Genomic DNA, 13,150 nt, shown 5'->3' with positions numbered 1-13,150 from the left:
ATGCTCAGTTAAAGGCTGATCCGCCTGTAATTCTCGATCGAAATAAAAATAACAAAATACCAACATTTGTAGCTGTGGCACTCTGAACAATGACTGAGCTGTAGATTTTGTCGATTTTCATAAAACTGTCAATATCTCCTAAAGTAAGACACGTTTACTAATATCAAATTTGGATATTCTGGTCGGGTATTACCTTAGCTATCAGCATGCGCCGGGTTGACATCGGTCTTCGGGACACCCTGTATAAATAGTTTTCATTCAGTTCGAGATTTCTCAGTTTTTTAGAGATATCTCGGGAACCATTGGAGATATTTTGGATCTGATAACACACTAATCCCTAAATGACGCAACTTTTTTGTAATTCAAGCTGTATCTCTAATGGTTTTCGATATCCCTGTAGTGCCCCTCTAAATAGTTCTATTCTCAATTAAATATGCAAATTTGAATATTTAGAATCCGATATTTTTCTTAATCGTCGAATTTATAGTACGCAGAATATTCATTATTTTACGTATCTACCTGCTGAAATACAAGATTTGGGAACTATTGCTCTCCTAGTGTCAACCATTGTTTCACGTCGTTTGACGCGTGTGTTTTTTCTGATTTGCTGATATATTTAGTTATTTATCTCAATATATTTTGAGTTAATATGAAACGTTGATTCACTATGGGAGATAAGAAGTGCGAAATATCATATCACTGATATGTTTTCATTTCCGAGCGCTTCATGTCAAATTTCATAGTTCATGTTGGGGACAAACCCCTCTATGCTCCCTCTATCTATGTTTATTACTCTGAGGAAATAACGAATCAAAACTGTCAAAGCAGAAAGGAAAAATAATAAAATAAATCAGAAATCCCTCAGCAAATTCTCTTTCAAAAAAACACAAAACGTTTTTCTTGACGACTATGACACTAAAAGCATGCAACAAAGCAAAATTTCTGTGTTACTCGAAACAAAGCTCGGGTCGAAACGACCCAGCCAGCCAGCAAAGAGTAGCACTATCTCAGCCACTTCATCTTCAAAACATCTCCTACACGCCTGAACTTTCTTACCGCATGCGACCAGTGCAGTAAAAAGGTTAGAACTTTACCGAGCGACTAGCTGGCGTCTTGGTCGACTGGTCGTAGTATCCCCGCCACATTCCTATAGTATTATAGTAGTATAGTAAAAGCTGTTGTGATTCCCTGGATTCTACGCACAGTGTGGTTCGCGACTCAAGTATCGGCGATACCGGCTTAACTCTGCGCACATCTTACTTAAATGCGACAATTCCCGGATTTATAAGGATTTACGAGTGTTGAGTGCTCAAGCTATTTTTTGCAATAACGTGTGATCGTTCTACTGATCGAGATAGGTTGCTAATAATAGTGTGGATTTGGATATATACTTTTTGGAGCATTAACGAGGAAGTTGTAAGTATAGAGTTGAATAAGCGAAACAACAATGATATTTGTGTTACTTGACTAGTGAATTTATTCCCACAAGGGCACTGAATCCGAATCCAAAATTTCTTGACGGAACATTAAAAGAATGCAAAAAAGATTGAAAAATTTCATTCTTTGCCGGTCTTGCATATAACTCGGAAAATATCAATCTTTCGTAAATAATCTTCATTTGCATGCTTTCAATGTTTCGTTACGAAATTTAGGGGGCAAACCTAATATTCGGATTTAGCGCCCCAAAAACCTGTATCGAAAAAATTAAAACTACCCCAAAAAGTGGGTTTTAGCAGAAAGCGATAAAATACGCCAATTTACAACTATCGTTCGAGCCAGAACGGTTAATCGGACAAAAAAACTCAATAAAAAAAATTTTATATGCTTTGTTTTTGTATGGGAAGGTTATTCACGAAAAATTGATATTTCCTGAGTTATATGCAAAAAACTGCCAAGAAATTGCCTTTTCTACCTTTTCTTGAATTTTTCCGTCAAGAAATTATGGTAGCAATCTTCATATTGGGATTCGGCACCCGAAAAAACATATAAAATCAAAGAAATCAAAACTACCCCAAAACTTTCTTGTGAAAAACACATAGGTATTGACTGGACTATACTGCCAGTCCTTCAATATTATTTCTTAGTGTTGTTCATCAATCGTACAAAACATCATGCACTATAGGTCAATTGATATTCATCAATACTTCTAAATTTCCACATTTTACATGTTTAAAATGTGTTCCTAACAGTAATCGGAATGTGGAATGAAAAATCAGTCTCCAGACTTCTTTAGAGAGTTCAAGAGATATTCGCATGAGATTCAATAAAAAATTTGGTTACCATACCATTTCAAAACCATATTTTTGAATTCTAAAGGCTACAAAGGAAGGAATATAAATATCAAAATAGCTTAGGTTCAGCATTGTAGAGGGATATCCATCATAGAAAAGTTCACTACCCCAAAGTCTTGATAGTGTGGGCGTTAGGGAATGTAGATCATTCGATACGAAAAAAAATTTGGAATGTTGTACTTTTCGTACAACAAAAATGAACCTATGCAATTTTCATAACTTAATTCATCATTCAGAGCACGCTTTTTAGAAATTAACTTTTTTCAAATGAAATTCAAATAAATTATGAGGGCCTTGTAGATTTTTCAAAATATAAAAAGCAATATTTTTATGGCATACTCAGAGATATGGTTCATTATTGTTACTACTTCTTCACTACATAGCCCAATACATATTGGAGTCCGCTTTTTCAAAAATGCATATTTCTGGTTTCATTGAAATTATAACCCCCGGTATATATTTTCTCTAATTCTGTGGTTATTCCGTTCATTCTTCCACATCTTGTAGAACAAAATCGTGCGAGAATATATCAGAAACGCACAGTTTTCATGGTTATATTTTATTATTCTATGTTGGCACTCCGATCTTTCCGCTACGGCTTTATCTGTCAATTCATCACTTTGCCTTGAAGAAATCGGTTCTGCCAACCAACATTTTTCAATGCAAAAATCACTAAATTATATTTATGGAAATATTTCATTAATTTCAATGAAAATGCAATGAATTAGAGAAAATAATGTATAATACTCGTACAGAAGGCTCATTCTACCACTCGTTCATTCCAAAACTCGCCACTTCGTGGCTCGTTTTTGAATTTTGAACTCGTGGAAGAATATCAATGCCTTCTGCACTTGTATTATAAATAACTATTCTCCACACCTTAATGGTTACATTTGAAATTTTGAATTTCATGAGTGTATAATATCAAAGTTTCGACAACTAAAGTTTTTATATTTGGTTTCTTGATTTTTACCCTCTCGACCTAGAATGGTTAGAGCAGCATTTTTGTACTGAATATCATAGAAGCTTGTATAGCAGAATAATTAACAAATAATTTATCAATGACACGACCTGATTTCTATATTTAATGTTGAAAATAATAAAGCAAATTCAAAACCCATCTATCATCTACCAAATGAACCTCATATTAATTAATAGATTTCTTCCATTCAATCAATGAACTATTGGAGAAATTGCGATTTTTAGTCACGGAAAACGTGATATCTTCATCTTTCTATCTGATAATCGATAAAGAACTGTTCTTAAAGATACAAATTTTCACTATCTCCTAAATTTAATCACATGAACATTAGGAGCAAGTAATTCAACAATTTCTCACAACTTGACCACGAAATTTGATAAGTGATAATGTATGTAATTATGAAATATTCTTGAGGAGGCATAGCGCCATTCTGTCTAAATCACTAGCTTTCAGAGATCAATCTTTTCGTGAACTTGGAACGAAGATCAGCATCTAGACAGTCCAGAGTTCCCCAACAACACTTTCACAGACCAAATCAATACGATTCTGAGAATTGCTTTTCGGTAGAAGATTTCTCTAAATCACTTTTGATTATACTAACGAATAATCTTGAATTATTCATAAGGGATTCTCATCAGGATCTAGAGATGTCAAAAACTTTATGCGGTTGAATATGATTGAGTTTTATCCATAAGTCATAAAAATATTTTTGTAGATGTAGATTTGAGTTTGAAATCCTTGAAGTGGGTAATTACGTTTTTACAAGGTGTCGGTAGCTTTACAATATATTCTTTCTTCATCTGCAAACAGGTCTGGGCAAAGTTATAAATTAATAAATTCGCAGGAACTCTTAAAAGTCTTCAGGTAGGACATTTTCTCTATAGTCCCTTTTGTGTTATTATCTCCAACGTCATCACAGGTCCTTGACTTGAAGTGTATATACCGACCTAAACTCTCTTCCTGATCCTATAGAATGCGTAAAAGATTTGTGAAAAATTGGATTTGAAGAATATCTTGAAGGCAGAATCCATTCAGATGATTTTTGGGATTCGCATCTCTCATGAATTATTATAAATAAAGAACGATGAACTATCCAAGTTAAAAAAAGATTAATCGTATCTTACTGAAAGCTATTCATCCATTTGGCGATAACTTTCGAACTGAAAAACCAAGAATCTTTAAATTTTTAGGGTAGGTTCAAATACCTATATAAAGTTCTGTGTTCTCCAAGTGCGCAACAGATGCACAAATGAACGAGTGCTAAAAGCCTTCGACGCCAAGACAATGCTTTTTTCGATTATTTTCAAATTCGGTCTGAAATATTTGTAAAACTAATTTGTGAAGTGGAGCACTATAAAGACTTGGTAATTCACTATACAAGTTTTCATTTGGTTGATAGCTTATAAATTATATCAACTCAATTAGGTACCTTGTATTTGCGTGAACGTAACTGATAATTATTCAAAAGAATAACGATATAATCATTTAGATATATTGAATCATTGCGGAATTGGTCAAACACATTTCGAAAATGGGAATTTAAGAGAAACTATTCACAAATAGTATCTACTGATTGCTTTGTGGTTAGATCACATGATTCAATTATTGGGAATTTTGGTGAAATATTTGATGTCATAAATACATATTTCTCGTTGAAAATCTAGCTCCAGTTCAGAGTTTGCCCAAAGTTGGTAATTATATTTACGAGTACGAAACTTTGAAAATCAGTATCAAAATTGACTTCAGAATAATCGGATAGTTCAACGGATTTAAAAAATTCCAATCTATGCCATTTTTTAACGAGACATTCTATAGACTCTTGAAACTGAATAAAATAAAGTAAGAATTTACGACCAAGAAAATTCTGATGATGACTACCGAAGGCGATAAGTCTAGTGAAAAATTCCTCACTGCTTCTATAGACCAACTTTGAATGCTCTTTAGACCAACTTTGAATACAAGAAATCGAGGAATGTGCAAAATATATATCCCATATCAACTAAACAGAATAATGCAGTTCATAATTCGATAGAATGAAACCAATTGAAGACATAAATAATTTAAAAAGTGGTGTGTTGAATTTTAATTCTTCTTATTGAAATAATCATCATTGTTGAATAGATCAGTTCCTTTGCACCTGCTTCCAGGATTCAAGATTCAATAGACACTTGATTATTTTTGAATCAGTAAAGTCATTTCACAGAAACAATCTACAAATCTTCAAAATTCATATCAGTGACTTAAATTAAAAAGATCGATACCATCAGATAACATCTAATATTTTGGAATTTAAATTTCGTCATTTTTTATTGATCATGATCAGTTGGATATATTATATTTTCGTCAATATATTCTTTTATTTTTATAGTCAAGGAAGATCAAAAATATATAGTTCAAAAAACCCTTTCAAAATGCATCAATTGAACTGAAAGCATGCTGGTATGAATTTTAAAGAGAGTTTCAGGTTTTTCAGCTCTTGAGAAGTCGTAATTTACATCGTAAATCCACAGTCTGGCATCGATGCTAGAAAATGTTTCATGACGTCATTTCACTGCTAAAATTTTTCGAATTAGGATTTCCGCAAAAATAATTTAATATTTATTTCATTGAATGCAGGTGTATCATTTGGTCATATATTGAAAAAAAAAGTTTTTTTCCAATTATAGAAACAAATGTACATCCACTCAAATTTCAACTATTTTTTTTTGACGCTTGGATGAGATAAAAAAACTATCACGACACATCGTATCTTTTGGCGTGGAATAATCCCATGTTATTACGAATTTAACCACTAATTCAATGTTGGATTTACTAAACGAATTAGTGTGGCGGTAGGCACTTGACTATTTATACCAAGTCAGCCAAATTGTTGTGGGTAGAGTAGTCTGAAAAAGCCGTAGCTTGCATAAATACGACGAGAGGTCATTGGCGCTACCATAAATACCTGATTCCGCGTCTCGGTTGCCCTCTTTGTGATGGTCAGAGGTTACCAAACTGTAGAATGGCTACTGTTATGCTCTCGCTATTTTCATTAACTTGTAACATAACATGTTCAACTTCTGGGAAAGCTCATGTGGTCTGCTTTGGGAAGTATTGAAGGAAATATACATACGAGTGTCTTGAATAAAATTCTATACTCACTACAAAATAACATTTACTTTCAGAGGCGGCCTTAGCATTTCTAAGGCTACCGGCAAGAAATCTTCGCGAAGTTCTTATTTTGTGGAATTAGTTTAGAAGATTATTTTTGACTAGAAATGCACGCTATGAATATATAAATTTTTCAACGTTGTTTCAAGACAATCAACAGGAAATAATGAACAGAACGATTACCAATAAGGTATTAATATTGATAGACTAAAGTGCATTTTTTGAAAAATTAGTGATTTCGCGGGATTGTAATACAGTACAACTTCGATAGTTCGGACAGTCGCTTGCCCGGACACTCCAGTATTCCGGACACTGCTGGGATTCGGGCATTTTGAAATTTTTACCTCTGAAATCCGGGCGCGAAAATATTCATTATGCAAAACAATAGCATTTTCCTGTCTATACATGTAAAAAATGGTTGGAAACAGCGCGGCGGCAGCATCTTTCATTCTGCACTTTGTTTTTGAGCGTGCCGGACGCAATGGCTCCAGTCAAATGATCACATAAGACACTTACACTCACAGAAAAGTCTAGCTATCAGGTGGACTGAGAAGAATAATCTTACTCTTGAAGATTTATAGCTTTTGAAAAGGCTTAAAGACAAGGCAATTGATATGGATGCATCCAAAAAGGTCCAAGCTAAAATTGATATGTATTTTTCAAAAAAGTAGAAGATATTTCATTTTGCATACATACATAATATATATGTATACAATATTATTATTATTCTTCATTATCAATTTCTATCATTAAACCTCAAATATGAGATTGTGACACTCAGTAGATTTTTCGTCGTGGTACTCTCAAATTACCCACAGAGGAATGAGACTTGAATGTCAAAAAAATCCGCAACACCCCGTATACTCGAAAACCATGAGGAAAATCGAAGGTTTGGATGTTTTCCTGGGGCTTCGAGACGATTTTGAGGGTGGTCTTATTCGTGTCATTTTTGCTCTAGATGGTCCCGTTTAGGCTGTGATTTTGTATACCTACATACCTAGATTCTTAGCGGAAGAGCTATATCTATATAAGAAATATTATATGCTATAATTTATATACTACTAAATAATTATATCATTATTATATTTATATCACAAAATTTTCTATTATATTCATACTTATCAATTATAAATTCGAAGCTAGAAAATTGACACAAGAACAACCATTTTGGAACTATAAAATCTTATGGCATATGTTCAGATCAAATGTCAGCTGAGAGAGAATATTATAATTTAGAAGATTATGGTATTTTCAAACTCATTCAGTGAATTTTATTCAACAAACATTCAATACTCTAAAAGAGTTCAACCAAAATTACATGGTATTATTCTGTGGAGGCTCATCTACAGCCAATTTTGATTTCATTTCCGATTTGGATTAGTAATAGAGAACCACTGATGGAATTTGAGTCCCAGCGCAACAGCCAACAACTAGAATTCGATCATCCTTTACCTATTTGGTGCAGAACTAGATATCCCGCATTGATTTTCATGTCTCTGGGTTCATTAATAGACGAATTTATATCACAAACCATCAACTGGAATATTCGAGAATGTAGTTCAATTCATTCCAACTATGAATAGGGTATTGAGTTCAATGGATTAATAATTTGGACTATGAGTAGTGAATGGGTATTGTGGAGACCAGCTGATGCGAATGAAGATATGAGCTTATACAGGGTGGGGCGTTTTAATTATAAAGTAACTGTGTTTTATTGGAAAGAAATTTTAATCATCTAGAATTATCATGTAAATGTCCAATATTTACCATTGAGCAATAATTGCATCTCAACTCCGGATTGATTTTCCTTATTAGCTATATCTTCATTACTTTGATAATAATTTTTTTTGATGATATATTTACAATATAATCATGAAATCTGTGTTAATCTCAAATATTCTCGATGGATTTTGTTCTACAAGATGAAGTAGAATGAACGGATAAGCCACATATTTAGAGGAACACCTTTTTTGCATAAAGTTTTGAGGATTTTAAAGTTCAGTTAGCAGAAGATCTCATGCTGGTGGAAATTTTAAGTTTTTCTAATAAAATAGAGTGAGCATTCATTATTGGTAACTTTTTCTTCATTAACTTGAGATGAGCAATATTTTAGCAGAGCGATCTAATCCTTAGTCAACTAGAATGTTAAAACAATACCTATGAAATGTAATAATTTGTAGTATTTATTATTTGGTTCTAGGATTGTATAAAATTCTAAGTATTTTTGAGATTCCGCTGATCACTGATTCATTTCTCTATCCTCAAAATGTCGACTTTCAGTCAAGAATTTTTATTGTACCGTGAAATACCAAGATCCAAAACTAGAAGAAAAAATATAACAGGGTGATGTAGTGTAATGTGTGATAAGAATCGTAAAGTTGGCAATATGTACAGTCCGAGGCAAAAGTAAGCCAGAAGTGGTATATTTTTTCAAATTTAGGAGTATAGTTTTCTGCTTTTAATGGAGTTTGAACTCAGAGTAATAAACTTAGTAGAGGAAGCATATGTCATTTTCACTAAGCAAATTTTGTCGCCAACATAAACTATCAAAATTGACATGAAACGCGCGGAAATGAAAATATATCAGTGATATGATATATAACTCAATTCTCCACGAAGAACGCACTTCTTATGGTCCATAGTGAATCAACTTTTCATATTAACTCAAAATATATTGAAATAAATGCCTAAATATATCAGAAATTCAGAAAACAAACTTCAAGCGCGCCACCGACGTGAAATAACGGATGACATAATATAAGTTGCCAAACCTTGGATTTCAGCAGGTATAGTTATTTATAATACAAGTGCAGAAGGCATTGATATTCTTCCACGAGTTCAAAATTCAAAAACGAGCCACGAAGTGGCGAGTTTTTGAATGAACGAGTGGTAGAATGAGCCTTATATACGAGTATTATACATTATTTTCTCTAATTCATTGCATTTTTATTGAAATTAATGAAATATTTCTATGAATATCATTAAGTGATTTTTGCATTGAAAAATGTTGGTTGGCAGAACTGATTTATCAAGGCAAATTGATGAATTGACAGATAAAGCCGTGGCGGAAAGTTCGGAGTACCAACATATAATAATAAAATGTAACCATGAAAACTGTGCGTTTCTGATATATTCTCGCACGATTTTGTTCTACAAGATGTGGAAGAATGAACGGAATAACCATAGAATTAGAGAAAAAATAATAAATATTCTGCCTTTTATAAATTCGACAATTAGGAAAAATATCGGATTTCAAATATTCAAATTTTCATTTTTAATCAGGAATCACTCGAATAAATATATTTTATTCAATGTAATATACATTCATAAGGATTCTGTTAAATTGTGGATTTGAAATAAAATCACATTCCGACAACGTAATTCAACCATGTTGGGCACATGTTAAAATTGCGTATACATCCTCTATCTATGTTTATTACTTTATGGGTGTAAATAACGAAAAATTGAATCGAATGACATATTCCATATAGTTTGTCAGGACTTGGAGGTTTTAGGGCCAGTGTTTAGTTAATTTCATATCTTTTTTAAATCAATGAATACCGCTTTCCTCTTTGAGTAGAGACCTAACAAACTATATGCAGTATATTATTCGATTCAGTTTTCCTTTTTCTACCTCATAATAAAAGTAGAATGTTGAAAATCAAAAAAATACCATTTTTTGCTTGCACCCTATGTTTACTCGGACTGTACTTGTGAATGTCTGTAACTTCACACCGGTCATAAATTTAATAAGTTTGTAGTATTTGCCTGATGTTTCTCATGTGCGAATAATCAAATAAAAGCATAGTTATTCAGTTACTCATACGCTTTTCCTAGAATAGGCTTTTGTCATGAAACCATCATTGAAATTGAATCCTTTTCAAAAACAACAAACGATGACAGAATTAATTCCGTCTCTAATTGGCGTATCTCGCATACAAAAACTCATCGTCACACAGCTTATTAATAAACGTTAATTATTCCCAGTTTAGCGCTTTCAATATCCACTATCCTAACCGTTGAGTGAATGAACTCTAATTACACCTGCCATTATATCAAATAGCCAACAACAAAATATAAGCAATAAATTCCACTCAACCTAATAACGACTTTGTAGGCGAATATTATAATTTAATCGAGCTTCCCACGGTGTAATTCATATGTTCAGCATGTGTGCGAGAGAAATATTGTTGAAACAAGTTCAATTTCGTCGACACCAGAATATCAGGCAAGGTCGGACTATGTCTGAATTTTTGGCTCATTGTAAATGGATTTTTTTCAACTGAGTTATTTTTGCCGGGTCACCTATTTCATTTGCATGAGGTCTATGAGCTACCGTTTTATATGACTAACCCATTTCTAACAAAAATAGAAAATGTTTAAACAATATATACTTCATTAAAGGTAGTTCAACGTCAACTTTTAAATTTTTGAACATTAAAAAAAATAGTTTAATGTATGACATACCATTTTGTATTTTATTACAATGTCAGTACCTATTAGGTACATTATGCCCTCCGTCATGATCTAAATGCTTAATGGTCCTTGGATATAAAGAAGGTAAACAGAGAAATAATTTTTATATCTATTTAATAAGTTTTATCACAAAATTACCATACAAAATGAATACTTTCGACAATTTTTATTCGATTTAATATGAAAGTCTGAAAGGATCCCCTTCAGCGTTATTATACTAGTTCCAGTTTCTGCCAGAAGAGTTGCTAATGTTCGAGAAAGACAGAATTTTTCAAGATCGCAAAATGACTTGCCAAATGTATTTTTTCCACCTGACCTCCTATAGATGAGGACATTGTAATATTACAATGCCCTTACACTTTGGGAAAAAAACTCAGAATAAGACTACTTTTGGACAATCCCGTGGGCGGTACATTTATCAAAATAACTGAGAGAATAATAATGGAAAAGACTGCACAATCAATATTTCCGAGTTTATAGATCCAATCGAGATTTTGCTTGTATTTACGAAATAACCATTTCATTACCAGCAGCATGGAAAATAAAAAAAATTATAAAAAAAAATTATATTCTTTCAGATTAACAATTCCAAGGTAGAATATAGAATACTTTCACGGTCTCAACTTAAATGCCTTTACGACAGGTTTTCATCTTTTGTTTTTATAGATAAATGGTTGTACAATATTCTACCACAACCACAATTAACGTAATAAATAACAAACCAAAAAAAAAAGCACTGATGTGAATTCAGGAACTTCTAGCGCTCGTTTATTCATGTGCCCTTGTATTAAGGTATATGTATTTTCCAACAATGCAAATGATAGATGAACAATAGAGTGCTCAATAGCTCCTAACTTCATCAATGCTTTTCTAGTTCTAATTGATTTCTAGAAATTTATATCCTAAATGGTGAATGCGCCAGGATATCCTAGCCGGAGAGCAGAAAATACAACCAATAAATACTCAACACACATCATCAGAATGCTCGTGAATTATTCAGATTATCACTAATTAATTATTTCTGACATAATTAACTTGATATATGTAGTCTTTGACTCGTACATATTTTTCAACCGAAAATTTCTTAAGTTAAAGAAAGCACTATTTTCCTTTACTTTTTTTCCGATTAGATATTTTTTCCTCACTTAGTATGACGGGCATTCTGTAGTTGACCGGACTTTGATGGAATTTTATGTTTGGAAAAGAAGAAGAAAAAAAGTTTATTTTTGACCTAATAAACTAAAGATTCATCATATCAATAAAAAACCAAATTCCGAAAATCATTTCCTTCCATTCCATGTTTTTTATGAATTTCCAACAGCCTGTATATTCTCAAGAGAGCCAAATCGGAAAAAATGGTGAAGGAAAAAGTGTTTCCTTTGACCTCGGGAATCTTCGGTTAAAATAAATATCAAAGACTCACCCTGTATATTTAGCTAAACGGATTCATTCACTTTGAAGTAATTTTTTTATAACAAAAAATATTATTGATTATATCAGACATTATATCATAAAAAATACTAAATGGGCACAATTTTTCATTTTTATATCATCGACAATCTTACAGTTTGATCATTGAACAAATTTGTCAACTGGAATTCGTACATAAGCTTTGAAGACTTGAATTGAAGGATTAATCTTGATAAATGGTTTAAAAATTTCTTCGATTAAGATGTCACCGACTTCGACGATAGAAGTTAGTAATTTCGAAATTCAGATTTTGTTTTTTGGTTAATTAAGAATTTACTAAACATAAATTCACATATTAAATTAACAAAACATAAACTCGATAATAAATTCAATGTTTGTAGCTTTGTAAATACAAATATCCAGTGCCTTGATGTCATAAACCTTATTTAGATCGTTGTCGAAATGGGGTTTTTTCCCAATATCACCATAAAATCAACAAGATCAATTGGTAACTAATTTCGTTCTTTGAATTTTGTGTTCAATTTCGAAAAACTGTGGTGGTATTGCACGGATATTTCATGTTTACGTATGAACAACCATATATTCAAAAGATTTGAAATTCTCATAAAATCACTACACGATCCAAATATCTATATAAATTTTCATCAACATCGGAGTAGTCGAAAGCGACTTATGGAAATTTCAGGATTTTCACTATATCATATTCGAACCCTTCATCTGGAACAGCCGATTTATATGTAGGACAATCTAGGGCCTGAACTGAACACATGTATGAAATTTCATCGAAATCGGATAAGAATTTTAGAAGTTGAGGCTGATA

General features: G+C 32.4%; 1 protein-coding gene across 1 annotated transcript in view; it reads left to right on the top strand.

The window, feature by feature from the left end:
• The first annotated feature begins 1,205 nt into the window (after window positions 1-1,205).
• The window catches only part of LOC123673863 (rho GTPase-activating protein gacJ), a 143,055-nt gene continuing 131,110 nt past the window's right edge, over window positions 1,206-13,150 (top strand). The window contains exon 1 of the mRNA XM_045608584.1: window positions 1,206-1,416. The gene's annotated coding sequence lies outside the window, so the exon portion shown is untranslated. The remainder of the gene's footprint in view (window positions 1,417-13,150) is intronic.

The sequence above is a fragment of the Harmonia axyridis genome, chromosome 2 (assembly GCF_914767665.1).
Source record: "Harmonia axyridis chromosome 2, icHarAxyr1.1, whole genome shotgun sequence".
Lineage (NCBI taxonomy): Eukaryota > Metazoa > Arthropoda > Insecta > Coleoptera > Coccinellidae > Harmonia > Harmonia axyridis.
Note: the sequence above shows the minus strand (reverse complement) of the source record. Positions and strands in the feature narration are given on the sequence as shown.